The sequence below is a fragment of the Cyanistes caeruleus genome, chromosome 2 (genome assembly GCF_971803275.1).
Source record: "Cyanistes caeruleus chromosome 2, bCyaCae1.hap1.1, whole genome shotgun sequence".
Lineage (NCBI taxonomy): Eukaryota > Metazoa > Chordata > Aves > Passeriformes > Paridae > Cyanistes > Cyanistes caeruleus.
The window spans coordinates 102,021,471-102,048,465 of record NC_141702.1 but is presented as its reverse complement, the minus strand read 5'-3'; the positions used below and the strand labels follow the sequence as shown (position 1 = coordinate 102,048,465).

General features: G+C 44.7%; 1 long non-coding RNA gene across 1 annotated transcript; it reads left to right on the top strand.

Annotated features, from left to right (window-relative positions):
- The first annotated feature begins 26 nt into the window (after nt 1–26).
- Nucleotides 27–26,532, top strand: LOC147655056 (uncharacterized). Its single transcript, XR_015283754.1, has 3 exons — nt 27–387; nt 23,811–23,890; nt 25,583–26,532. It is a non-coding gene; the product is annotated as an uncharacterized LOC147655056 (long non-coding RNA).
- The last annotated feature ends 463 nt before the right edge of the window (nt 26,533–26,995 follow it).

Genomic DNA, 26,995 nt, shown 5'->3' with positions numbered 1-26,995 from the left:
GGTGCCCCTCCTTAGGTAGGAGGAAGGAGGTTAGGAAACCTTTCTTATCAGAGAACAAAAAGCAGCAGTGGGGCTGAGGGCTGGCTGAAAAGATGGTTTTTGCAGCCTATTTGTGGCCATAAATGCTGTGTAATAGTGCTGATGCTCTGCCAGGGAAATGGATTATTCACCAAAGGGAGCATGCAGGCTGCATACCTGGGGCCCAGCATGAAGGGAAGGAGGACTTGATTCAAAGTTGTTCTTTCATTTTACTGCTTTTCTTGTTCCTGTTCAAACACCTTGAGAGGGAGGAAGATTGTGCTGCACCAACACGACTCACAGCATCCTCTCTCTGCTTCAGCCTCGGCCACCGCATGCTGAGTGCATTAGGATGAAGTTTGCAGCCAAGTAAGTACTGGTGTTTAATTCTTATGTGAGCCAATGAGTAGCTCTTGCAGCCTTGAGTGAGTTACTGGCTGCAGAGGATTCGATGTGTTTACCTCAGTCAGGCTCAGCAGTTTGGCTGCTGCTGCTCCGTGCATGGGTGTGGAGCTGGAGTTTCTGCTGCAGGATCCCTGTCAGCCTGTGCTCGTCACTGCGAGGAGCAATGCTTGATTTTATTCTCCAGTGTAATGGTCTTGGAAATGATGGGGCAGGGCAGTGCAGGGCTGTGAGTGAGTGGAGTTTGCTGTGGGTTTGTTGGTAGTGGAGATGGGCTGATCAAACTCCTCCTTCGTGCAGACCATTCCTTGGAGGGGTCCTCTGCAGGGTTGTGTCCCACTCATGGCAGTGCTGGGAGGTGGCAGCCTGGGAATTGCTTCACCAGGGAACAAGTTAGAGGGTAATGCTGTTTTTTTTAAAGGCAGAATTTACTGAATCTAGTAAATGATCACTTAGCACCTTTATGCTAAGGGCAGGAGAAAGTCAGTGAGGGTTTGAGGAGTCCTGCCTGTGTGCACTTTTTGCATCCTTTCCTGCCACCCAGTATGATGCACTGCGAATATGTGCATGTGTGTCAGTATGAAGCCCCTGCCTGAGCACTCTGTGTGCTCCTAGCCAGAAAAAAATGAAAGATCTGCCCTCATTTCTGGGAGGGAGCAAGGATGAAGAGATAGGGGCCAGAATTGTGATGGGATTTAAACAGGTATTGTTACTGCTGTGGCACAGGAACAGCAAAAAGGTTATTTATGTCTTTAAAGACAGAATTGAGGCTTGATCACCCATCCCCTGCTCTTACTGCTGGCTGTGACACCCCCATCAGCCACTCCAAGATGAGGCACAGTTAAAAAAATGGGAAAATCACTTAGTAGCCTTTTATTCACACGTGGGTGTCAGTAAGACCAAGACCTGCTTTTCGCTGCTCAATGTCAGCATTGTGCTCTTGTGTGAGGTGTGCTAAAATAGGCACAATCCTGGAAATTTGATTCCCTCATAGCTCATTTTCCATTTCTCCCCCGAGTTCTTGTTTCTGAGAATATTGCCCAGGTCCTGTGAGTGGCTCCCTGAGATCCACCTTGCAAAGCAAGGCATTGTGAGCTAGTGCCACTTCTGGTTGGCAATTTACTTTCTCTTTACAAATGGTGACCTGGCCATGTGTGAGACCTGTAAAGCTCTGTTAAAGCTGGAATTGTTCAATTCATCCATCTTGCAAGCTATCCTGACTTCAGGGTTGGACTTCCAGAGCCTAGAGATCAACTTTCCATGCTAAGCAGCTCATATGCTTTGTTCTTCTTGGGCACACTGGGGATAACTAGATCCCCCTTCTTGTCTTGGCAGATGATTTCCTGAGACTTCCTATGGCTTTACCTTTCACAGAGGTGCCAGCATCCTTTGGAAAAAGGCAGATGAAAGGTCCCTCCCCTATCCTCTTGACAGATGCGGACTCGGAGTGTTTTCAGCTGCAGTTGTGTGGGAAGCACATTGGTGCCGTATAGTCACAAGCTCTGCCAAGGACTCCTTGCAGGGAGGTGTGTTCCAAAGCACAGGCAGGAGCTGATGAGACTGAGGAGCCACCAGGGGTGTGGGACAAGGCAGATGGGGGTGTGTTTTGCCCTCCAGTCCTGCTTAGCTGTGGTGAAGCTGGCTCCTGCCATGCGTGCTACCAGCCACAGGAAGGCCTCTGGGAACTGAAGATGCTGATGCAGTAGGGAGGACAAAAAAGCCTCTGGGGACTGAAGATGCTAACTCAGTGAGGAGGACAAAAATAAAGTCTATGTCTCAACTGAGGTAAGGAGGGAATCAAAGAGAGATAAGAAGTAGTTGAGGATTGGCTCATTAGCAGGTATCTCTTTTCCTGTGGCCTGTTTGCTTGCTGTTCCTGTAGGCACCACAGAGGAGTTACTGATGAGCAGGTTTCAAATGGTTTGAGCCAGCCTGAGATGAGTAGCCTATAATCAGAGCCATTTGTTTTTCCAGTGAGTGTGCAGCTGCTGGAAACAAAGTTCAGGTCCTACTGCGTTGCCAGGAGTGATACAGGGTGCTGCCAGCCCCCATCTTCCTCTCACTGCTTGGTGCAGTATTAATCTCTGTGCTCAGTCCAGTGCTCCTTTTGTTGAGGGGTTTCTTGCTTCTCCTGCCCCCATTCCTTCTGTTAAGCACTTGCCCCAGTGGAGCATGAGCAGGAAGAGTAGGCTCCTTGTCTTGCTTCAGCTGTCTTCTGCATCTTTTCCAGTCTTGTCATTCCTCAGACTGGAGGAAAGCAACTTAAAGTCAGTAATTTTTAAGGCATATTGCAGCAAGATGAATGTTTGCAATGATCTTGATGGGCTTCTGGTGTGATTTGGTTACTTCAGGCAGAAACTCTTCTTGGGAGCCCAGAGCCCAAGACATCCTGCAGCAATTCCAGCTTGTGACTGCCTCCTTACTAGAAATAAGGGGCACACCAGGGATGGCAAAATTGCACATTTCAATCACCTGCTGAGCATCTCTAGTTGGCGCTGCCCAGGTGGAGAGGCCTCTCAGGTGAGCTGTGAGCCAGAGCGAGGAACAGTAGCAGAACTTACCCAAGGTGCAGCCAGAAATCCTACTGCTGGCTCGGTGACCGAGCTGCCCTGCTCTTTGTGCCTTTATGGAGTCAGTATCCTGTATCCCACAGTATGCAGAGATGCCTGGCCTTGGAAGCTGTCTGAGGTCCTGTTGAATTTGGCTGGATCCAGTCTGGCTTAAATCCTGCCCTGTGAGATGCCCATCTGTTCAGCGTCTTCCCGGGCTGTGACGGGAGTTTGTCAGACTGAGCCAAGAGCCTGTGAGCTCCTGCTTCAGGGCTGGGTTCATTTCAGTGGCAAGAAAAAATAACCTAAAGGTTTATTCCTGAGGATAAGAATGGCTGTATCTTGGAGGGGAAGAGTTCAGCACGGTACAGAAACACTAGAAAAACCTTCATGTGAACCAGGGAGTAAAATTAAAAATGTAACAAACTATTTCTGTTAGATCACTGAGAGGTTAAATATAATTTGACTCATATGCCTTGTCTTCACACTTCTGCACCTTAGCTTCTTTGATTGTCTATATATAAGAAGTGACATTGGAGAGCATGGATTTGTCCTGAAGATTTATTTTTCATGGAGAGATGAAGGCACTGTCTGGCACTTGTGAGTTTCATATCAAGTTGCGCTTCTGGCAGACGCCAGTGGAGCATTTAAAGAAGATCACATTGTAGAGCAGCATAGTAAGTTGCTATAAGGATGGCCAGAGGTTTGTCTGTGATGCAGGGCCTCTGGATAGAGGGCTGCTGGGTGGTAGAATCTCTCTCTGGTCCAGGACACATGCAGGTACAAAATGTCTAGTCAGAGGTGTTGGCAGTAGCTTCAATGAGAGCATGTTGCTTGTTAAAATCCACTGGGGTAATGGAACAGGATGCTGATGTGAAAAACTGAGATGCTAGCAGGTGGCTAAGGAGCTGTTCATATTTTCAGAGATCTGAACGAGGTCTGGCAGTCCTGAACCAAGCTTTGCCCTGCTAGCATCCATTTCGAAGACCTTTTCAAGTCATCCATCTTTAATGCAGTGTTGTGCATGTGCCTCAGTGCTTTGCTCTGTCTTGTAGCTCTTCAACACCTGGGGCTGAACTTCTGCAGTTCCTTGTAGGGACTGGTTTCCAGTGTGAGGCAAGCAGGGGCACAGTAATGGTTTATTTCCCTCCTCAGTTTTCAGCTGTGCCCTTGAGTGGTGAGGGCTGTGGTGACCATCAGGACATGACCTGGAGTCCAGCTGTTGACTTGCTGGAGTGCAGCCTGTCAGGGAAACTCTTCTGGGCTGGGGTCTGTCACAGTACCTGGAAGGGAAACTACAGTGCCCTGGGTGAGCTCTTCCAGCTGACTTAGCTGAACTCTTATGTTTGTAGCAAGAGTAACAATCTCAGAAAGTTTGAAGAGTCCAGTTCCTGTTCTCAGTTTTGAAGCATATTGACAGTTTGATGCAGGGTCACAGATTCCTTTGGAGTCAGGGAATCTAGGCAGATAAATTGTTTACTGCTCCATAGGAGATGTATGAAACAGTCTGTTGGACATAAGAAAATATTTGGTTTATTTGGAAGTCCTCTCTGCCTCAAAGTATCACCCACACTTGTAAATAACATAGAAGCAGGAGGCAAGACCTCATCCTTTAGACAGGTGTTGTCTCTCCCATTTTTGCAACTGGGGCAGATGAGCGGGATATCCGTGGTCACAGGTCAGAGTGAGGAATGGAGCCCAGGAGCTAGAATTCCTCCTTCTTTACTAATGTCACAAAACCATTTATTTTGCTGATAAATGTGGTGATTAGCTACAGCTCCAGACACCGAGGGCCTTCTCTTTGCAGCTGAAGCAAATTGGGTGCTCATTGTGTCCGCACAAAAATGAGCACTGAAAATGCCAGAGGAATTTTAGCCAAAAGTGACACTGAAGGTTTATTAGTGCCATTCACCAAACCCCTTTTTCTGCTGTATGAGCATTAGCAAGTGGTCCTCCACACCTTAGCTCCAGGGGCTATGTGTACCTCCGGCTGTTACCCTCCTATATTTAACAAAGCCGTGATCACATGCAGATACAGAAGGGGCTGATAAGCTGTTTGAGTGCTCAGCAGAGAAATGGCACCAAAATAGTTGTAGTGTTGTTTCTAATTGCAACAGATGAGCAGCCTGGCTCATTAATCCTCCCTATCAGCAGCACATAGCCTGTCTGCACCAGAATAGCCCTGATCTCAGCAAACCTGCATCCAGCCCTGGCCTTCTGTTTTCGACGTATTTGGAAAAGACGAGCTTCCAGCACAGCCCCAAAGGGACTTCCACTTGGCTGGGCTGACCGTCCATGGCAGAGATGACCCAGGGCGTGAGGGGTTCTGCGGCGTTTCGGGAGGCTGCCAGGGTGTGCACACATCTGTGCAGCCCTGACCTTAGGCTGAGCAAGAGCGCTGCTTTGGCAGGTGCTGCAGTGCAGGCACTCAGATAATCACGCAATTGTTACGGTCGGAAAAGTGCTCTAAGACAGAGTCTGACCATTAAACACCTCTGGCAGGGGCTGAACCATTGCCCCAGCATCTCCCATGGCTGAGAGCGTGGTGTGCAGGTCACTAAATGTTGTGCAGGCAGGAGGTGTGCTTTGGGGACAGGCTAATAATGCCTGTTGAAAGAGTTTTTTCCCCTTCATTTTAATTGTGCTTCTTGTACTGGCTTTGAAGGCTGCAGAGTTAGGAGCATCCTACGGCCCACTGCTGAGGTGGGGACGTGTCAGCTGAGTGCTGGCAGCTGGCTGGGGCCATTTGGTCTGTGCCAGCCCATCTCAAGATGGGCAGCTGCAGAGCTGAGCCCTTCTCCACTCACCACCTAACAAAGAGCATCTTGCAAGCTGTCTAGTCCAGGGTCTGCTCCGCCTAATGGCACTCCCAGCTGAATTCCTGAGGTGGCTGGGCTAGATGTGGCTGGATAAACCACTGGGGAATTAAGTAAATAAACTCTTGCTACCTTTTGCCTGCTTTTGCTGGGGTGGCTGCATGTTGTACATGAGGAAGCAGAGGAACCATGGCTTGGTGCAATCTGTCAGAGTAAGGGTCATGTATGGGGAAACTGGGAAAAAGGATTTCTGGATCATCCTAACATCTCAAGGAAGTTTACTGTAGTATTTTTGCTTCTTCAGCCTCTCCCATTCTGTGTTTTTGTCTATGAGGTGACTCCAGTAGCATTCCAGGCACATGTTGTACACACCACAGAATAATAATGATTTGCCTATTGAAATCTTCCTTTCTGTTTCAGCTGGAAATGGTGGCTCTCTTTCCTCCCTTTTTCACCTTAAGGTGAAAAAAAAAATAAAAAATAATCAGGCTTTTAATGATTGAAGTGTGGAAAAGATATAACCACCTTGCTGAAAAGTAAGGGAGATGTGAATAAACAAAGGAACAGACAAGGCAAATTTGGTATAGAAGTGAGAATCCTCCCTCACCCAGATTTAAGGACAATGACAGGTCTCTTCCAAGTGGTGGGGATTTGGGAGTACCACCTCTGGCAGTTGATAGCAGGACCTCTTGAGGTGAGCTGCTGACCAGGGATAGAAATGAGTCTGGGGAGCTGGGCTGGAGAAAACCCCACTACTTTTGGTTCACTCATTTGTTGATGACATTGGCCTGGTTCAGAGAGATGGAAACAGTGACCAGATAGGCAGGGGGTTTCTGTGTGGCCAAAAGTCCCTGCTCTGGGCTGTGGGGACAGCTGGGCTGAGATCAGGTACCTGCAGAAGGCAGTGGAGTAATTGTGTGCCCAACCAAGGGTTTGAGAACCCAGAGGATCCCCACTTTCCCAGGATGGGCCTGGGACCAGCTGGCTTAAAGCTGGTTGGGTCCAGCTGGCATCCTAATGCTGGGAGACAAGGCTGTGGACCCCAGCCATGGGCAGCTTTTCCCACCTGAGGCCCATCTTGTCTTCCCTGCAGCCCTTCTGCCATAAAGGTTAAATTCTGTGTCCTCATGGAGGGGACTTGGGCCCTTTGTCATCGCCCAGTCATTGCTGGCTCTGTCTCACTGTGGTTTCCTTGCACATATGAGAAGGGTCAGGTTTCAGTTCCTCGTAATTTGACTGAATCTGAGCTATCTGAGGCTAAAATTTTCCACGCTGGCTAGGTGCCAAGGCTGAGCATCCCTTTATGAACATTTAAGACTGATTTAATCTATTTCCATTGTATTCTTAGGTGATTCACTTTTAGCTTGAACTGATGAAAGTACTTGGAATAAGATGCTTTGATTTTATTCATGAGGAAGATTGAAATAATTTAAATTTCATTAGGAAAACTATTAATTTCATTAACAGGAAGACATTGCATAGAATGCATAATTCTCCTAAGGGTTTTGTTTAGAAAATAATCGGAAAGAAACCTTTTGATAAGGTCAGAGTGTATCACTTTAACCTTTTTAGTGATTAAACTGTTCAATTGCTCACCCCCTAAAAGGGCTTCATCTTCTGAATGCATGTGTAAAATGAAATAACATTGCTGGTCAAAAGAAGTGCTTTGGCTTTCCTCAAAACGTTTTGGTCATCTGGGAAGGAACTGTTTTTTAAATGGATGTGTCTAGGTAGTTTTTAAAATGATGCTGTTTCTTCCAATAAGGAATGTTAATATTTCCCAGTGGATAATAATCCCAAATAGTAAATGTGAGGGAGAGGGGAGCTTTGTCTGCCTGCCTTGGTTGTTTCACAGTCTTTGAAGGCCCCTGAGGGTGTGGAGGTGCCTCGCAGGAGCTGGTGGGGGTCACCAGCAGGAACAGAGGTGTGTAGCCCCTGCCTCCCCTGCCCGTGTCATGAGTGTGACCCAGGTCTGTAAATGATGTCGGAGTGGGGTGCTGACACCCTGAAATGTGGCTGCTGCTCTGCCAGAGGAATCCAAGGTTTCACTTGTGGTTGGAACCAGATAGAAATGTCCAGTCTGGCCATGGTCAGAGGGAAAACACAGAGAGGGGCTTCTGTGTTGGGTTTGTATTGTCTTCAGGCAATTCATTCCACAGCATGGGGTCTGCAGTTGTGCTGCTGCTAAACCAGATTTCATGGGGCTATGGGTGGGAAAGGAAAATGGGAAAATGTCTGTGTCAGTGGTGAACAGCACTTGCAAGGCTGCTGTGCCGTGCCTGGAGGATGCTGGCAGCGTATTTGTTCTGCCAAGACTATCTGGCAGCAGAGGGGGGTGCAAATAGACACCTATCTCTGAATCGGGTCTTAATGTGAAGGCAAAATTCTCTTTACAGAAAATAATGGTGTGTTCTCATGCTCAGGAGAGATCTTAAAAAAAAAATACTGACTAACAGAGGCTCTGCAGAGTTTCAGGCTTTCCCAAACAAAAGTTCAGTCTCTTCAGCCTGCCAGACTTTGAGGGAAGTGAAGCTTCCCTTCTAGATGACAGTTTCTAACAACAAACTCTATGCAGGTATTTCTTTTCTTCCTTCCTAATGCTTGTCTGTTCCCCTCTGAGGGAGCACTCAGACTAGAAGCACTCAGCCATGTTGACAGGGAAAATCCTTCACTTGATACCCTGAAAGGGTAAGAGAAGGACTTAGGGGGGGTTTTGTGTTTGTAGTCCTGACAAATGGACTGCTCACTTGCTGTTGAGCTGAGATGAGAGTTTGAGCTGGCCATTCCCTGTTGGATATCCCTGTGAGGATCCAGCCCAGCTGGATCCCCTGGAAACTGTCAACTCCAAGCCAATACCAAGAGTAAACCATGGAGCCAGTGGTGCTGCTGTGGTTGTAGCAATGCTGTACCCATGCTCTGAGGAATGTGAGCTCCTGAAGCACATCCTGCCACCAGCTGGGGCAGTGGTTACAGCAGGGGCTGATCTCCCTGACCTGGGGATCTCACCTTGCACCCACGCCACGTGAGGTTTTCTTGTTTCTGCTCCTCTTTCTGGTCAGGCAGGCACATATGTGCTAAAGTCTTAATTCTCCCTCTCAGCATTCCATCTGTACAACGAGGGCAGGGAATTGTATCTCAGGGCTCAGTTCTGCTTGCAGAAAACGTGGATAGAAGATAGGTTGGAAGCCCTTCAAGGGAAACTGTGGCCTAAGGAGCAAATCATGGAACCACAGAATGGTTTTGGCTTGAAAGGGGCATTAAAGATCATCTATTTCGACTCCTGCCTCGGTGTACCTCTCTGGATTCACCCTGAAAGCACTTGATGATGTGCTGCAAGTGTTATCAGGGTGGGAGTGCTTGTTGTTAGAGCAGGAGCATTCAGAGATGCAGCAAAGGGGTTTAAGTACTCACTGGGGATGATTGGAATTAAGGGAAAATTGATGTTTAACATAGCCCAGAGGGAAAGGAAGCAACACAAAGAATTTGGCTTCTCTGTGATAAAGGAGAACAAGCAGTAAAAGCTGGTAGAAATACACATAATACACTGTCAGAAAATCAGCCCAAAATGTGCTGGAAAGAGCGAAATGGTTCATAATCACAATAAGACCATTCTCCTATGATAACCTGCTGTCTTAGGTCAAGTTAGAAGCAAGCAAATTTTGCCTCAAAGGGATTTTAATATTTTGGTAGTTTAGAGATCTATATTATTTAGTTGGTAATTTACCTCTTTTTACCTTATAAAAGCATCAGCTTTTTTGCAGGACAGGTATCAAGGACATTGGTTGCATTTCATGCAGATGATTCCACTGATGAGGTTAAAGGTATTATTTTAAATAACATTTCAGTAACTTTTCTTTATTGAAATGAGAATTTCAGAATTTTGTGCCTTGTACATGCAGTTTTAGCTCTGCATGGACAATATGAGGGTTGGCTCCTCAGAATCATTTTGTAGAGGTTTGTAGCATATTCTGAAAACTGCTACCAAAAAATTATAGACCTGTGATCACAGCGTTTAAGCAATCCATTTTACTCAAAAGCATCCTTGAAATTAGCAGTTTGAGTAATTTTTTAAGACTAAATCTACTTTAAAATGTCTTTTTCTTTTTACTGTCTTGGGGCTGAAGTCCCCAAAGCTTCAAAGCTTCTGTAAAGTGAAACCCTCTCCAATGTCTGATCTCAAAAGCCCTGTGAGTGCTGCCTGAAGCTGAAGTTCTCAAGGCCTTGGAAGCTTTGATTCTCTTTCCACACACCTGGTCCCTCTTGCTCTTCTCCCCAGGTTCTGAAAATGGAAATGGAAATTCTGAGAGAAGAATCTTTCCCCTTTCCCCTCCTTATTATGTTTTGACCACTTGATTATCCTGTTCCAGGCAGGATGCAATATTTCTCAGAAAAGGTGGTCCTTTCTTCCTCCTTATCAGCTCCACTATAACCCAGAAAATAAATCAGTGAAAGTTCAAATTCCAATCCAGTTATCAAAATCAGTGTTGGAGTTATTACAAAATATATCTTCATCTCTGTACCCATGCTTTCAAAATTACTCACTAATGTTGGCAGTTTGAGCAAAAAATCTGTGTGTCTGTTTGAAAGTGGCAATTAATAAATCCAGATTTAAGCCTTACCATGTTTAGTACCAGCTTTTTATCACTTTCTTGTAGTCCCTGACTCCATGGGTGGTAATGAGCATCAGTCATGCTCATTGACCCACTTTGATCCACTGACAATGTATTTTTCCCACTATTGGAAGTTCATCCTATTTATTTTGTACTTGCCTAGCTTTCTTCCTCCATCATCTTCTCCTTACCTGACCCTGAGGTTGAATGCCACAGAAATAATCCTCCAGAAACACTTTGCCAGCCTGTTTTCTGTCCTCCTAATCACAGACTAGCTTTCTGATTGACTAATTTTATTTATATTATTTAGTTTTATTCAGTAAGCCTTTAAAGGATTTATTTTTTAATGCAAATGAGAGGATAATTATTTAATGTACTTACTTTATTAACATACTTTACGGCATTTTTTACCTTAATTGTGTTAAAGTTTTTATATACTTACTGCATTACAGTCCTGATGGCAACGATGGGTTTTGAAATTCCAACTAATAACTTAAATTAACTTCTAATCAGAAAGAAGTAAACCTTATGCCTGAATTCTAAGCTACACTGACCTGACAAATTCAATTTCTGAAGCACCTTGTTCCTGTGATCTCCTTCCTCCCTAGTGGACAGCACTGGTTAAAATTCCTCCTCAGGAAACTGATTTGATGCTGAGTTTGAGTGTTAACTCTGGATCTGTCGAGCGTGTGGCCCAGCAGAAGGGTGACAAGGTAAGTCCAGCTGTGTTGTCAGGTCACTTCTCAGATCCAGTCCAGCCAGGTAGTTTCCCAAAAGCTGAGAGGTACCTGTGGCACATGAAAAATGTGCCAGCAGTGAATGGATTTCAGCATCACTAAATCTCAGCTAGTCCTGTATTATTAGAGGACTAATCCTTGCAGCCCTCTATTCAAATATGCCTTTTATTTTTTCTTTTTAACGCGTAAGGGATTTAATGATTGGCACCTCAGTCCTCTCAGTTTCGATTTAAAGGCATTGCTGTTCTTGGTCTGTGTGCATGAGCAGGGAAACTGAGCTACTGCCAGCCTGAAGGAAGTTCTTTAGCAGTAACACTCTTGCAGTGATCACTTGCAGTCTATGAGTATTCCATAAAAATAACAAACAAATCTGCTGCCAGAATCTATAGAAGCCTTTTCATAAATCCTGGAGCAAACTGGGGCCATAGTAATTGCTGCCAGGCAGGGCTGAATAGTGTTTCTTTGTAGCATAAAATTTGGGGTAAGAAGAGTTGAATTAAGTACCTTGAAAGAAGAAAATTTAAGACATTTGAAGAGTAATTAGCATTCTGGATAATAAGCAGAACCACGATCCTCTCTCCACATCTGTCCCCTGTTGATAACGAAGGGGGACTTGGTTACGAGGACATAGGTTATGGCTGAGATTGCTCAAGAAATAACATTTTCTAACTGATTGGAACGAGTGGAAGTGGGCAGTTGTGAATGAAAATTTCCACCAGATGAAATGATGGGTTGATAGAATGTTGCACAGAGCTTAAAAAGTGACTTGGAAGCAACCTTGGGTCTGGGACACCTGTACCTTGCCCAAAAATGTCTGCACCAGATACTGTGATAAAAGTTCCAGTTCATTGTAATGTAATGGTGGGTTTTCCCAAGAGATCCTGATGTTCCTGATGCTTTCCCTCTCAAAGGGGGGGTGCTCAGTGAGGATGAGACACTGCTTCACACACATATGAAGTGCCACTAGAGTCTGTGTCACCATGTCCTTATCCTGTTGTCCCCTGCCAAGTTAGCAGACACTCCTGACTTGAACCTTGGTGACAGAGTGGTGAGATGTGGCTGCTGCACTGCCTCTGCTCTCGGGGGACTGTGTTCCCCAGGCCTACAGACTGGCAGCCCCAAAGGCAGACAGGAATACAGCCTTTCATTAGAAATGTGATACAAACTTGGAATAAAGCTGAAATTAAGTGGGAATTAAAATGCTTAAGATGCTGGGTGCACGTAAAACTAAATAGTCATCGAGTGGTGTGAGTTACAGTCTCATCATAAGCCCCTGTCTTATCTAATTAGATGTAACAGGATCAAAACACAACAATATTAAATTACAATAATTGCAGGAAAGTGTGAATCATAGCACAGCTAAAGCTCATGAAACCTGGTGTCATTTTTCATGCATTCATTGCTGGAAGTGGCTAAAGCAGCAGCTGTGGTGAAACACTCCTGACAGTGAGGGGTGGGTGACTTATGTGGGGCTGGGCTTGGGTTTTGATTATACACCAGGAAACAAGGAGCTGGCTACCTCAGGAGGATCACCAAACTGACTTTTTCTCTTCCATTTGCTCTTTTTCTGGCTGTAGCTGGGCAGAGCTGGGAGCATTGTCACCATCCTTCAGGTTCTCATGATTCCAAGTCCACATCTTCCCCTGCTTGGTGGAGACCAAACAGGTGAATATGCAAGGTGAAGCTCCCCTGAGCTTGTACTGCATTTTCCTGGAGGGTTACAGCAGGGTATGAGCAGGATGAGGAGTCCTCACCTTCCTCTTTCCCTTTCCTTGGAGGGAGGGGGTTCTGCTGTTTCCAGCTGGAATGCTGAGGGTGCTGCTGTGAACAGGACATGTCAGGACTGATGGTACAGGCATTTCCCACCCCTGGACGGGTGAGGCAGATGCTGGTCTGTGTGGAAGTCACTAAAGCAAAATTTGGGTGGTGACTGCTGCCTGATGAAGAGGCAGGGAGACCTTCTGACCAACACCAAGTCATGGGGCAGAAAGGTCAGGACATTATCTTTTAATTTTGATAACTGGTAGCAAAGTGTCCAGCTTGGTACCAAGGTTTCAAAAGTTGAGAACATTTAGACACTTTTTGGTGAATATTTCTGTTTTGGGTTGCTTTGATGGATGTGTTGTTCAGTTCCTTCCTGCTGTCTGTGGTCCTAAAGTCTTGTAGGGCCTGACTAAGGAGGAACGAGACAGATTTTTGGTTGCTGGGACTTTTTCATGACACGCTGGTGTACTTGTGGAGTAATAACTTTGGACAGAGCAGATGTCAGCATTTGGCCTTGGAAATTATGTGCCTGTGTGTGAAAAATGCAGCATTCCTAGGAAAAGAGGAGTGAGAGAACCAGGAGTTGTAAAGGAGATCCACAAAGCCAGTAACGAGCATGATGAGATCATTGTGTCTGAGGGTAATGCCATTCCTGGGAAAGGTTTTAACAACTGATTACTTTTCTGCTTATGCAGAGACTGTTTTTGGGTCCTGCCAATGGTTGATAAAAATACATCCATTGCTTCATGAAGCCAAAGCTTACCAAGTCCCTGAGTGGGACTGATGTGTGTTGGGACATGTGGGGCTTGGTCCACGTGTGTTCCTGCTGATCAAGAGACCCTACATTTTGTACACTCAGGCTGTCTTACTTCCTCAAAGACACTCTGTTTGCCCTTCTTCAGAAGGGCACTCTCACAGCAGGTAAGGAGGCAGCTCTGAGAACTGGTGACTGAATTACTCAATGCCTCTGAAGTGCTTGTGGGTAGAGGGAAGGATGGAAAAGCGGAGGAGATAATGACTGTGCTGTCTTGGCAAGAGCAGGGAAGGCACAAGGATGCAGAGGAAGATTGACTTGTCTCTAGGATACATTAAGACACTACATCCTGATCTGTAGAATGTTTGAGCTTCAACAACACAGAAATTAGGGGGATGATGTCCCTAATAGCAGCCACTGGCATGCTTTCATTTCATTATGATCATTAAAACGTGGCACGTCAAGAAAGCCGTGCCTCTCCATCTGCCTGTGCGCAGACATCCAGTTAGACACAGCAGTTATTGATGAGCAAAGGCAATAAATGCCTGCAGGGGGATGTGTGTGGCTTCCTGTGTATTAGTAAATACTCTGCTGTTGTCTTACAGAAAATTAATGAAATCTGAGCAGTGGGAAATCAATGTTGTGTTTTGGCTGGCAAGCAGCAGTGTGTCGATTTTCCTCTCCTCCCCCCCGCCCTCTGCAAATTATGAGGTGCCTGGATTAGTGACATAAGAATGAGTAAGGTTTTTCTGAGTTTGCTTACATAAAATCTAGTCCAAGTACATTTACTGAGGGGATACAGTTTTTCCTAGCATTAAATCACAGCCCGCTCTGGCAGTGATTCCCAAGCCTTTCCAGTAGGCAAAAGCTCCCTTTCCTACCTACCACCAAGAAGGGCAGGCTCAGCCCCATTTACCCCCAGCCCTCATAATGAGTCCCAGGGGGAAAGTGTGTGTATTTTATGGATGATAAGTAGATTCTGTGGAGACACAATCCTAATATTGCTCCAGGCAGTTCTTATGAAAGTGCTGCTGCAACTAAATACGGATGTCCTTTTTGTTTTTTTGTCGTAGTGTGAGAACCGCTCATCCGTGCGGTGTGAACAGGCCCCACCACCCAGTAAGAAAGGGCCTGCTCCCCGGACTTTGTTAGTCCACCAGCTGCATCTGAACAGCCTCTTTTAAAATAGTTAAAGATTTTGACATCCTTAGGTCCAAACAGACAGTGTTATCTCAGATTTGCATAAAGGAACCCTGCGTGTTTCATGCCAGTGAAGCTGTCAGCCAGGTCTCTGAGCCATCTGAGACCCCCTCTGGGGCAAGGCACAAAAAATCTAAAGGAAAGATTTCCTCTGACACAGAGGGAAGCTATTGCTTGTGGTCACCTAGATGAAGAAGAAATAGCTAAGGCCAAGCTAAGGTTAGCTTGGCCATGTGCCATATGTCCTATAACATGGAAAGATGCACTGTTGTTTTGGTATCTGCATGGCAGTGCCCCGTGTCCCCAGGCAGAACCTGGGCTCTGGCACAGCAGCAGGAGAAAATAGTGGGAGGGCTTGGGGTGCTGCCTCCATCCCCCAGCAAGGACAAACCGGTCTCGACTTCCCACAAACAAGACAAGAGAGATATTAATTAACCCAGGAGGTTAATTTCATGAGGATGTGAAAAGCCCCTCACCCATCCTGGCCTCGAGCGCAGCTCTCTGCGATGAGGCAGCCGCTGTCCCCGGGGAGAGGGAAGGACAGGAGCTGTGGAGCACATAGGTAATACCCAGCACTTGAGCCTAACTGAACCTGCCAGGGGACGTCACACTGATGTGCAGGGACACATCTGAGGGAACATTTATCTGGCAGCCTTGGATTCGGCTTGTGGAGGCGCCTCTGAACGCCAAGTTCAGGTAGTTCAGCGCGCAGCATTTCCCACGCGTCCCGGAGAGGAGCTGGAGGATGTGCTTGTGTGCGTCCCTGGCACCACAGCATTCCCTGCCTGTTTACAAACTGTGCTCTGTGATTTTGTGTACACTAATGCTTGGCAGCTTACATAAACAGGCTTGCTGCTGATGCACGAGCAGCAGCGGGCTCCAGCTCTCCTGACTGTGACTGCTCTGCTCACAGAAATAGAAGGCGTTTTTTGACTCCTTCTGACTTTGAACACTGCACTGTGAGACAGTCTTTTATATTAAAAATAACACTTCCTTACAGAGTCTCTTTTGGAGTGCCTGTGTATCTCCACTTTCCTTCCCTCTTCTGTGCTTAAATAAAGACTGATTAATTAATCAGGCTTTTCTCAGCATAAATGATGAGGATCTCTGGCAAGCAATGTGATACTGCCTACTTCATGCTGTCCATTGAAATCTAGGGAAAGAAAACTACTTGCAAATCACTGTCAGTGGTGCAAGACAGTGCTGTAGGTTTTGAGCAGGGGAAATCATGCATAAAGTATTAGATAAGGGCTTTATTTGAATGAATCTGATTTTTTAAAAGACTGGGTAATTATGTGTTTGCCTCATCTAGCACAAATGGATCAAACTTTAGTCCTCTTTACACCTGTGCTCTGTGTAAGGCCAGCACAAAGTGTTAAGCCTGGCCAAAGCAGCATTGAAATTTTCAACTGCAAAGCTGAATTTTTCATTTTTATTTTGCAAGACTTGTGCACCATTTCATTTTTGTTTATGACTTGGGGAGGGGTCCCTTTTTCTTGGTTCATTTTACTTGGTTGTGGGGTTTTTGACTTCCATACCAACAGGAATTTTTGTTGGAAGCTTTTGGAGCTCACTCCTGCAGAAAGCTCTGCCTGGGAAGATAGAGGAAGGATTGTTTGATAGATCAGTAATAAATTAGATCTTCTTATCAGTGTGACTTATCTAATAAGAGCCCAGTTTGGTGTCAGGAAGTGTGTGCTATGTTCTCATTTCTGTACTGACGTAGTAGCCAGCCTTGCTAATCATTTTGTCTCCTCCTGCCTCTTCTTTCTTACTTGTAAATTGAGTCTGATGATGCTTTCCTCCCTTCATAATGTGCTTTAAAATCCACAGAAGGAGATTGCTGTGGATGATCAAAGGGGAGCCTGATTGCACTGTTCAGTACATCAGAAATGGGGTTTATTACATGAGTTCTACTACTGGAAAGCTTGAATTTACATTTACAGTGGTATGAGTCTGACTGAAAGCTCAGTGACGTCAATGCAGGGCTTTGCATTGGTTCCAAAGGACATTAAATGAAGCTTTATATAAAAATGCATGCTTCATCCTTTTTGCTGACTGCCCTATTTTCCATTTGTAAAACGGGACTTAATTTGCTTGAACTATCAGAGGATATACAATGCATATTTTGCAGCCAGAACAGGGAGAAGGACTCCACAAAAATTTGGAGCAGAGTTCTGTTTGTGGTGATCTTAGAAAATCATATAGCTCTTCCTCATCTCCGAAAATAGCAGAAGCACCACTATAAAATGGGGATTGGAATCCTGATCTTCTGCCTCTTCAGACTACAGAAATGTCTGCTGGGTCTATCCTGGCAAATCCCTCCCAGTGACTAAATGGCAGGCATTCAACCTACTAAAAGAAGAAACAACATATGTGGGCACAGAAAATAGATAGAGGCACTTCATTAAGAAAAACCAACATAATGTGTGCTCTTGGATTAGTAGTGCAAGAAGAGATCAGTGATTACTTATTCACTGTCCCTTTCCCTTTGTTTGCAGTGTCCAAGGAGACCTTTCTGCAGTGGGCCAAGTGTGTACATGAAATTCCTGCCCATACCTGAGCCATGGTAGCAGTGACTTGTACTTGTCAGTGAACACACCCCTGTTAAACTGGCAGCCTTTAAAGACACTGCTCTTCCCTCCACACATGGAATTAAAGCATCTAGAGTCTTCTTTTCTAGATTATTCCTCCTGCCAGCCAAGTGTTGATTTTTAAGATCTACAATTATCCCTTTAGAAGCAAGCAAAAATCCTGTTTTTTTTTTATTCTTTTTACTGATTACAATTATATAGTACCTTTAACCTCCTATTTTCTGCAGCAGCTCAAAGGCAAATGTTCAGCTGAGTTCTTTCAGCATAGAATCAGGCCCAAAGAGGTAAACTGGTTGGGACTTGGTCTGCCATGGACAGAGGTATGGACAAATTTGCCATGGACAAATCCATAACTGTGAAACAATACTGTCTTGTCCAATGTCCTTGTGGCACTTTTGGAGATAGATGCTCACCAGCTTGGTTTCTTTTGGTGCTTTTTCTGGCTCTTGACTCTAACCTGAATCTCTGCCTGTCTGGAATTGCAAAATGATCCTCATTTCCCTGTACCTTTCTCAGAGCCAGTCCACCTGCAGCAGGCTGGTGGTGAGCCCTTTTCCTCCTGAAAGGTAGTTTATCCACCCCTTCCTTAGAATCACTGCACTTAGGGACAGTGGAGATTATGAATAAGGTTTGATAAACTTCTGCAGCATTTTCTCAAGCTCTAAAACCAAATTGCTCTTTTCATCATCACACTGAGGAAGATCATAGGTTATAGCCTGGCTTTGAGGAGTATGTCTTCTACTTCCAAGAAACAACTCTTTCAGCAATTAACATAACAGATGTACAAACAAATATCCATATGGAGCTACTGTGAGGTCATGGGATGACACAGAAGTCTTAAAATGAATGAAAAGTATGTATTTGGGGCAACAATACCAATTTCCATTTTAAGAGTTTAGGTTTACAAGCAGAATTGTTTGGAGAAAAATAGGGATATAAGAAGTGATTAGCTCTGGTGTTGCAAAGCTCAGAGGAATTCCCTGTATTTAACTAGAAGACAAAGTCTGCTTCAGAACAGGTCTAGAACATAGCTTTCAGATGATAAGGTTTTTTTTCCTCAGCTGAAGCTCTATCACAAGGTATGGGTTACGTGATCCTAATGCCAGTCATTCCACCCTTGCTATGTGCTTTATTTCTAGGATGAATTCGCTTAGATTCATCTTTCATCAGTCAATTCCCACTGTATTTTTTTTTTTTTTGGTGAATGTAAAAGCCATTAGTTATGACAGTTGTGGAAGCTGGTGATTAAACTGTGAAGAAAACATTTTGTAATGTTTTTTTTTCCATTAATGCTCCAGACCAAATTGTGTACATCCTTCCATCTTTAACTGTTTTCATTATCCACCAAACCCATCACAGTTTCCCAAACACTTTCTAGGCATGTGGATACCAGAATGCAGCGCAGCAGTAGCTGCAACAGAGCCAAATGAGAGGTTATTTGTCTTCTTGGTATTCCCCTGTTTTCATGCTTTGATTATGCTGATCACAGTAAATCACAGAGGATTGATAAATGCCGTCAGCAAAAGCCTTTTACAGTAGTTGCTGGTTCCCTGTGAGCGTGGCCTGGGTCCCTCCCTCAGGGGTACAGAGCCACTCAGTCACCTCTCCCAGAGCAGGAGATTGTTCCTGGCTCACCAGCAATTCAGGCCATCAGCCATTACTCCTCCTTCCTCCCTGATCCTCAGATCTCTCTGTCATTTTTTAACCCTGGATTGAGAGTGATTTCATTTGTGCTGCAGCTGACAAATAACAGTGATAAATAACAGTGGGTGAGGACCATTTGTTCAGAATGCCACAAAAACCCACCTGTGTTTGGAAGAGATCTTTTGCTGCCTGCTGGAGATCTGGTGTCTGCCCAGGTCCAGAACCACTTGGTGAGTGCCACATGGGTCAGTACTGTTGTCATTCTTTGGTCCAGGAGGGAATTTATCACAGTAGAGTTAAAACTGTGACCTCTGTTCCTGTCCCTCACCAGCCATCCTCTTGTCCTGGTCAAAATTGTGCTTTTCTGGTACAATATATGAGTTCTTGCCCTCTCCTGGAGCTTCAAAGGTTTCAAGATTCAGCTTCAGTGATCTAAACAACTCTTTGGACAACTATTTTTAAAACTTGAATCCACATTAGCTTTCGTTAACCTTCGCCTGTTATTTTTATAACACAGGGTATTTCATCACCATATGATACCATATTTCATCACCATATGATAGGAGCTGGTGCTCTCTTACCTATTTCTGTAGCAGAGAAATATCTGTTAACTACTACTATATTTTCTTAATTTCACAGATAGGTCTGCTGTTTCTGCATTGTTTTCCTTTCTTAGCATCCTCAGAAAAACCAAATCCCCTTTATTTAGTGTTAAATCTATTTTTTTTTTTTAAATCATCTCTTATTTCAGATTTAAATTTGTATTATTAGCTAACAACTTCTGCAGTTGGCCATGTGTTACAGCTCAGAGTTTTGATGTTGTTTCAAGTGTAGGGTTGCTTACCTCTCCTCTTAAAGCCAAGGGCTTTTAGAATTTTTAATTTTTTTTTTTTTTTTTAATGTGGACTCTTCATTACTAGCTACTTAGTAAAATGCTATTAAATAATGATAGCTCATAATTTTATGTGTGTTTTTTTGGGTTTTTTTTTGTGTCACTGTCAAATATTTTTAGCTGTGTGAAATGGCAGGAAGTAGATTTAGATCAGCAGTTTGGGCTGTCCATTTGTGGTGCTCAAAATGAAGAGTCAAACATGACCAGAGTGTCACCACTTGGTTTCTGTTTTGATTTTCTTTCTCCTTGCTATCTGCTACAAGGAGCCAAGATACAGCCTCCTTGAGTCAGGAAATGGTTGAAACTGTTGCTGATAATGTAAAAAATATGGGCATATTTTAGTTGTGGCAGTTTGACGCCTCTGAGACAAGATCCTGGTGCTGAAATGATGGTCATGATGCTGCAGGAGAAAGCTGTGTTAGAGAACAAGCCTCAAGAGCTCATCTTCTCCGATCACTTGCATGATTTTGGAGGTCTGTAGAAGATAATGACACATTAATCTGCCCTGCATTTTTTCAGAGCATTGACTCATGCATTTGTATTTGTTGGTGGGATGTCAATGACAACACAGCACTGTAGTTGACAGAAAAAGCTACTTCTTCCAATTAAAACCTCTCTGTATACACAGTTGTAGCCAAGAACAGATTTTACTGGTTTCCCCCTGCTGTCTCAATTTTTTGTTCCATCTTTCTTTATTTCTTGCTTTCTCTCTAATATCCTGTTTCTGTCTTGTGGTATTTACATGCTGCTCCCAATAACATCTATAATTTATGAGCCTTACTTTTGGTGCACTGAAAGATCAAAACAAGGTCCAAAGAGCATGACGCAGTAGTCTCAGCTTTGATATTACTTTATTTTTAGTTGTTCTCCCTACACAGAGCAGCATGACATTTTCTGTCAGCTCCTGCTACAAATTTTCTAGACTGCATTGCCTGAGGCCCAAATGATTATAAATTTGTATTTCTGAGGTGGACTGTTTTAGATTTCACTGAGATGTTAGCAACAATCACTCCTGAAACAGCTGGGGGTTTTTCCCACTAAATATTTTAGCTGCAGATTAAGGCAACGATTTTGGTTCAGTCTTTTTGTGTCTTTTTCAAGGTGTGAGATGAGGAGCCTTGAAAGCAACAGGGCAAAATAATAATGAAAAAAATACTTTCTTTTTTCTTTCTTTCTTTCTTTCTGGTACTTTTTCCAGTGTGTTAGCACCACACTGGTTCTCATTGCATGCTCTTATCAGCACTCAAGGACTTTCCAGAGGCAAGAGAAATGTCACCAGTGGGGAAAGCAAGTCACAACTTTAGACAGCAGATGAGTGGCAGAACTGGAAACAGGGCCAAGTTTTCGAATCCCAGGGTCTGAAATACTGCTTGATTGAGCAGGCTAAAAGATATTTTTTAACCTGTCATGTGCCCCATGATTTCAGTATCTTCAACTCCTCATTTTGCTTTCCAGTGAGCTACAGGAGGGAGGGGAAGATCCACTGGGGGATCTGCTTGGCTGCTTCTAGAAGGAAAAGCTAGGGTAAAAAAACACTACCTGCTCCATTCTAACCTTTCCAATATTTGCTTTGTGTTACAGTTCCACAGTTCCCAGTCCCAGTTTGTACTGTCTGTGCAGGAACTGAATGAGTAGCTCAGGCTGCTGAAGGGCAGCATTTATCACAAGACGCTGCAGGTGCTATTTCCATGGGAAGGGCTGGGGCTTGTTTGTGTATTTCTGTACTTACATTCTGTATGAAACCTAATCTGAAGCACTTTAGTGACAGCTGGAACTGCCAGAAGATTTCTTTGAAAACTTTCATGAGATCAGGTGTTTTTTATAGATAAAACACCTTATGACTCCATTGGAAATGAGAAGTCCTAACGATTGTGCCGTGCACTCTGGATTCCCAGGGGGAGGTATTTTTAGGCTTGCCATTAGCACCACCAGCTCTAGCCTGTCAGCTCTCCAGCAGGCATTTAAGCTTTTCTGGAAGCCAGTTGTGTGTTGGCTCCACGAGCACAGTGATGCACTCGGCTTGGTGTGCCCAGCTCCCGGGCTGGCCGGCCAAGAATTCCCACTGCACGGCTCCCTTGGGCACCCTCACTGCATCCAATGCCAGGCTGTGCTCCATCTCCTCCAACACAGCCTGCAACACACTGCCCAGGCTGGTAGGTCACTCAAAATGCTCAATAAAAGTGTTATGGCCTTCAGTAAGCAGGGGCAGGTGGGTTGGAGTGGACAGGAGAAGAGAAGGCTCTGGGAAGACCTTACAGCACCTTCCAGTACCTGAAAGGACCTGCAAGGGAGATGGAGAGGGTCCTTTTACAAGGAAAAGTACTGAAAAGACAAGGGGGAATGGATTTAAACTGAAAGAGAGTAGGTTTGGATTGGATATTAGGAAGAAATTCTGAACTGTGAGGGTGATGAGGCACTGGAAAAGGTTTCCCAGAGAAGCTGTGGATGCCCCATCCCTGGAATTGTTCAGCTTTGAGCAGCCTGGTCTGGTGGAAGGTGTCCTAGCCCATGGCAGTGGGCTGGAAATAGATGATCTTTACAGTCCCTTTCAATCCAGACCTCTGGATTTCCATGTGTGGTGGGGTTTTTGGAAGCTGAAAGCAGTAGATTCATTGAGAAGAAAAACATTTCAGAGATTGCCAGGAGTGAGTAGGAAAAGAAAGATAAAGAGTGAGGATTGTGTGTTTACTCCTGAATTTGAAGTAGAAAGAGAAATAGGATAGGATAGTGCTGGGATGATCCAGAGAATGGTAAAAGGATTAACTGTGAGCAAGGAGGGCTATGGAGAAGAAGGGATTTTACATTGAAATAGGGCAAAAAGGCAGAAAAAACCCCTGTGCCAACAAAAAACCCAACAAACCAAACAAAAGCCCCCAGAAAAGCTGGGGTGTGGGGAGGGAGCATGCTTTCCATGGAATGGAAAAAAAAGCACAATGTCTCTGTTAGCCTGGGAATGTGAGACTGGCTTGTTTCTTAACCACTTTAATATTTGACTAGATGTGAAACCAAGAGTATGTTTTATTGTTTTTTTAAGATACTGTCCATTGTAGGCCACTTCCTGCTGAAGGAGGGACTTTCACTCAAGAATTTGGGTTAATAAAGAAAAGGGATGAGGCTGCATATGCAGGGTAGAAGACCCATGATTCTATAAAATGCAATACAAATATTTAGCAGATAGGAAGGTTCTGAGATGTGCTGTTTGTGAGTCAGTAAGACCCATAATCTTAGAGAAGCTCAAGTACCCTTATCCTCCATTTCCAGTGCTGATATCCAAGGCTTATGGGAAATCTCTGCAACCCAGCTATCTATAGTTCCTACGTAATATGTAAAATTTAAATGCCTAAGGAAGACTTCCTTAGAAACCAGAGTATACTTGCCATACTATTTAGACAACCAGTATTTCAGGGTAAGAATATAGAGATATGGACTACAGCCAGGAGGATAAATATATATATATATATATATATTTATATATATGGCAGCAGCACAATGTGACTGAATCCCATCTGAGAGTTCCCAACGCTATGTCAGTACAAATATCTGCTTCCCTCAGTCAGAGTTGGCTTTGAGGGATGTATCCCATGAAGGGAAAATGCTACTGCAAACTCTTGGAGCTAGGAAGGTGTTAAAACCTCAGCCAAAATATGAGGCTGTATTACATAAGGTTTGGAAAAGTCCAGATTGCCTCTCCTTGGCTAATCTGTCATAGCCATCTGCTGGCTTGCTGTTTGTCTCACAGCAAATACAAGCTGGTTTAAGTTAGTTTAGTGGGGTTTGGGGTTGTGGTTGGGTTTTTTTTTAACTAGTTCAGTCACTGTGTACTGTTTCAGGTGAGAACAGGCCTGAGGAAAGTTAGTGTGACACACTGCACTGTGTTGGAGCCCACAGACTGCTAGGAGCAGCTTACCAGGTAAAAAATAATCTTTATTTTGGCAGATAATAAACTCTGAAATGTGAAAATAATGGTATTTGAAATAACTTTCTTCTTACCTTTCTGTCAAAAAAACCCCAAAACCCCAACTAAGGCAGTGGATGCAGTTGTTGCTCATCTGATGACTCTGTGAGCAAACAAACCAATCGATGAGAGTAGGTGGCTTCCTGTCCAACACACCCCTCCAGGCACAGAGGATGGGCTTGCTCTGCCAGCCCAGCCATCACACAGTGGGTGACAAACGTGCTTCTCCCAGGAATGTCTGAAGTGGGGTACTGAGCTGTGGCTCAGAGCAGTGATTTAGGGAACATGCGCCCTGGGCATGAGGTGTGGGTTTTTATGGTGAAAACGTGGTTAAAACTATGGGGAAATCACTTCCCCCCGACCCCTGTTTTTTTTAATTAAATTACTTATGAGGAGGCGTCAGAACCATTTGTACAGGCAGAAGAGATGAGGATTGGATTGAGCAAATAGATCAAACACCTTTGTTTTCTGTCCATGTTGCTCTTGGATCTATTTCACTGCACTGCTTTCTGTGGATGAAGAGTTCAGGCTTTGGCATTGCACACAGGTGTGTGCTGGGAATTAAACATTCCCTGAAAGTGGACCATTTTAGATAAAATAACTTTCCCCTCTCCACATGCCTTCGATTTGGTTTGCATGTGTTCCACCAAGCTTCCTTGACTGGATGTGCCTGCTGCTCTCTTGCTTTCTCTGCCGGCACTCGGAGGGAAGCTGCTGCTGCCCACTCTGCAGAGCCAGTTATTTCCAGCCATCAAACCAGCTGCAGCCAGAAACTTCGTAAATGTCATTAATTTGGAGTCCTGCTCTGCAGCTACAAGTCACTCCAGCTATGTAGGTCCTGCACCTATTTATAACCTAGCAATCTGTCTCTGGGGGCTTTGTGCAGTTCTTTGCTCCGTGCCACGTGGGTGGTAATGTAATAGCTGTGTATATTATAAGATTTCCTCTACCACTTTTTAGAAGCAGCAGGTGCAGTGTCAGCAGACTGCTCTGGTAATAGAGCACAGGTAAGGTGGGAGCTGCTTTGTGGAACGCTCCCTCCTGTCTCTGCTGCACCATCTGATGTTTAGACAGTGGTTTGTTTTCTGCTCCTCTGTGTCAGTGAGCTCCCAGCTGGAACAGACTACAAAAGATGAAATATATTGATGGAGAGGTGTCGCTTTTGCAGCAGTGAGCAGCTGCAATGTTCCCTGAGAGTTTTTCCATGGAAAACCTGGGGGGAAGATGCAATGTCACTGTCTGTGTCCTACCCAGAGCATGGCAGTGCTGCATGCTGTGTAGATGAACACCCACCTCCAAGAAACTCCACAGAGTGAAACAAAATGGTTCAAGATATGCAGGAGACCACAAAGAAATGGCAAAATGACAGTCAGCATCACAGACAGAGGATGTAGGGCAGCCAGAAACCTCCAAGCCATCAGGTTGTCTGGGTAAACTGACAAGAGAGCACTGCAGTGGAGACACTTGGTGGATGCTTATGGAAGTTTCTCAAAAAGAAAAAAGTTTTTCTCAAGACACTCTAGCCTACAGGGACTACACTAGGGGCTTTGGGAATTAAATCCCCAAATAAAATCAGTCTTGGGAAAATAAACCAAACCAACATGGACTGTTTGCTTATGGATGCTCTTGCTTGTGTGTTTTATCCAGGAGCTGGTGAAACTAGAGCTTGGAGAAGTGAGGCCTTTTATCTCTACCTGCACAGGGAAACCACGTGGAGGGAGAGAGGAAAGGATATGTTCTGGCCATTTAAGTGAAATTCTCTTTTGTCTGTAGTGATATGCTCCTTCTGTAGGAAATAAATCCTAAATTATGAATTTAAACAAGTTACATAATACAGTTGGAATAATTGTCACAAATATCAATAATTGTCATAAGCATCAATAATGTTAACTATTTACCTGTTGCAAATATATTTGAATTCCATTTAGTGTTGTTAAGCAAAGATTTTGCCATGTCCTTGTTTAGGGTGTTCATTCTCTTTCATTATGTCACTGTATGTTTTTCCATTGGGTGCCACTTACCACTTCCACTGCTCCCAAAAGCCTTTGCGCCCAGGCCCATATACAAATAAAGAGATGTCCAGCAACACTGGGAACAAAAGATCCAAAAGACAATGGGCCACTGTAAAAACTAGGGACTGAAAATAATATTCCTGGGTTGGCACAGCAAATGACAACAGATCATCGACCAGAGCTAGTCTCCGTCTTGTCACCATACTCTCAACAGCACTCAGACAAAATAATTCCCCTAGACTTCAAGCCACTGGGGACTTCCTAGGGCCTCCTGCGAGGAAGGAAGCCCCAGCTCTGCCCAAGTGACAAAGCTGCACCGATCCTCCTCCTTCACAGCTCCAGTGGGAGCAGCGGCGCAGTGCGTGACCCCTCGGGCCCCCACCCCAGAGCTGTTCTTCAATCAAGGCCTTTAAGAAAGGAGCTGGTCTCCTGGCCCTGCTCATAACACTTCTACTCCTCAGCTGCTTCTTTCATATTGTGTCTGTGGGTCTGAACAAACACCTGATGTGTGGGCTTGCTTCAGCCAGATGCCTTCACAGCTGCTTAGCCGCTCCTGAAATGCTTGAAAATGTTCAGTTGGAAACGCAATATTTCATATGTTTCTTGGGTGAGATATGCCATACGCACAAATTAGAAAACACTCAGGTTTTGTGTGTGGGCACAGGCTCCCCAAAGGCTCAGCATTTTCCCAGCAGCACATAGCTGGTGTGGGCTGGTACATGGGGTGCAGAGCACGTGCTCTGGGTGTTGGTGGTTGTGCTCTGGGAGCCCCTCCGGTCTGGGAACAGCTGAACTCGGATCCACCTCTCCTGCTGTGGGTACAGCCCTGGGAAAGGGAATACATTACACCTATTATTGGCAGTGACTTGAAGGGAAGCCAGGCTATCCCACACGTGGACCTTTGAGGATAAAGGGAAGGCTATTTCATGCAGTGCTGGCTGAGGGACAGCTGCAGCTGCCTGTGCTTGCTACATTACCTAAGAAAAGCTTCTCAAAGAAAAGCACCCCAAACCAACACTTCTTGGTTTATCTTTTCATAAGCCAAAAC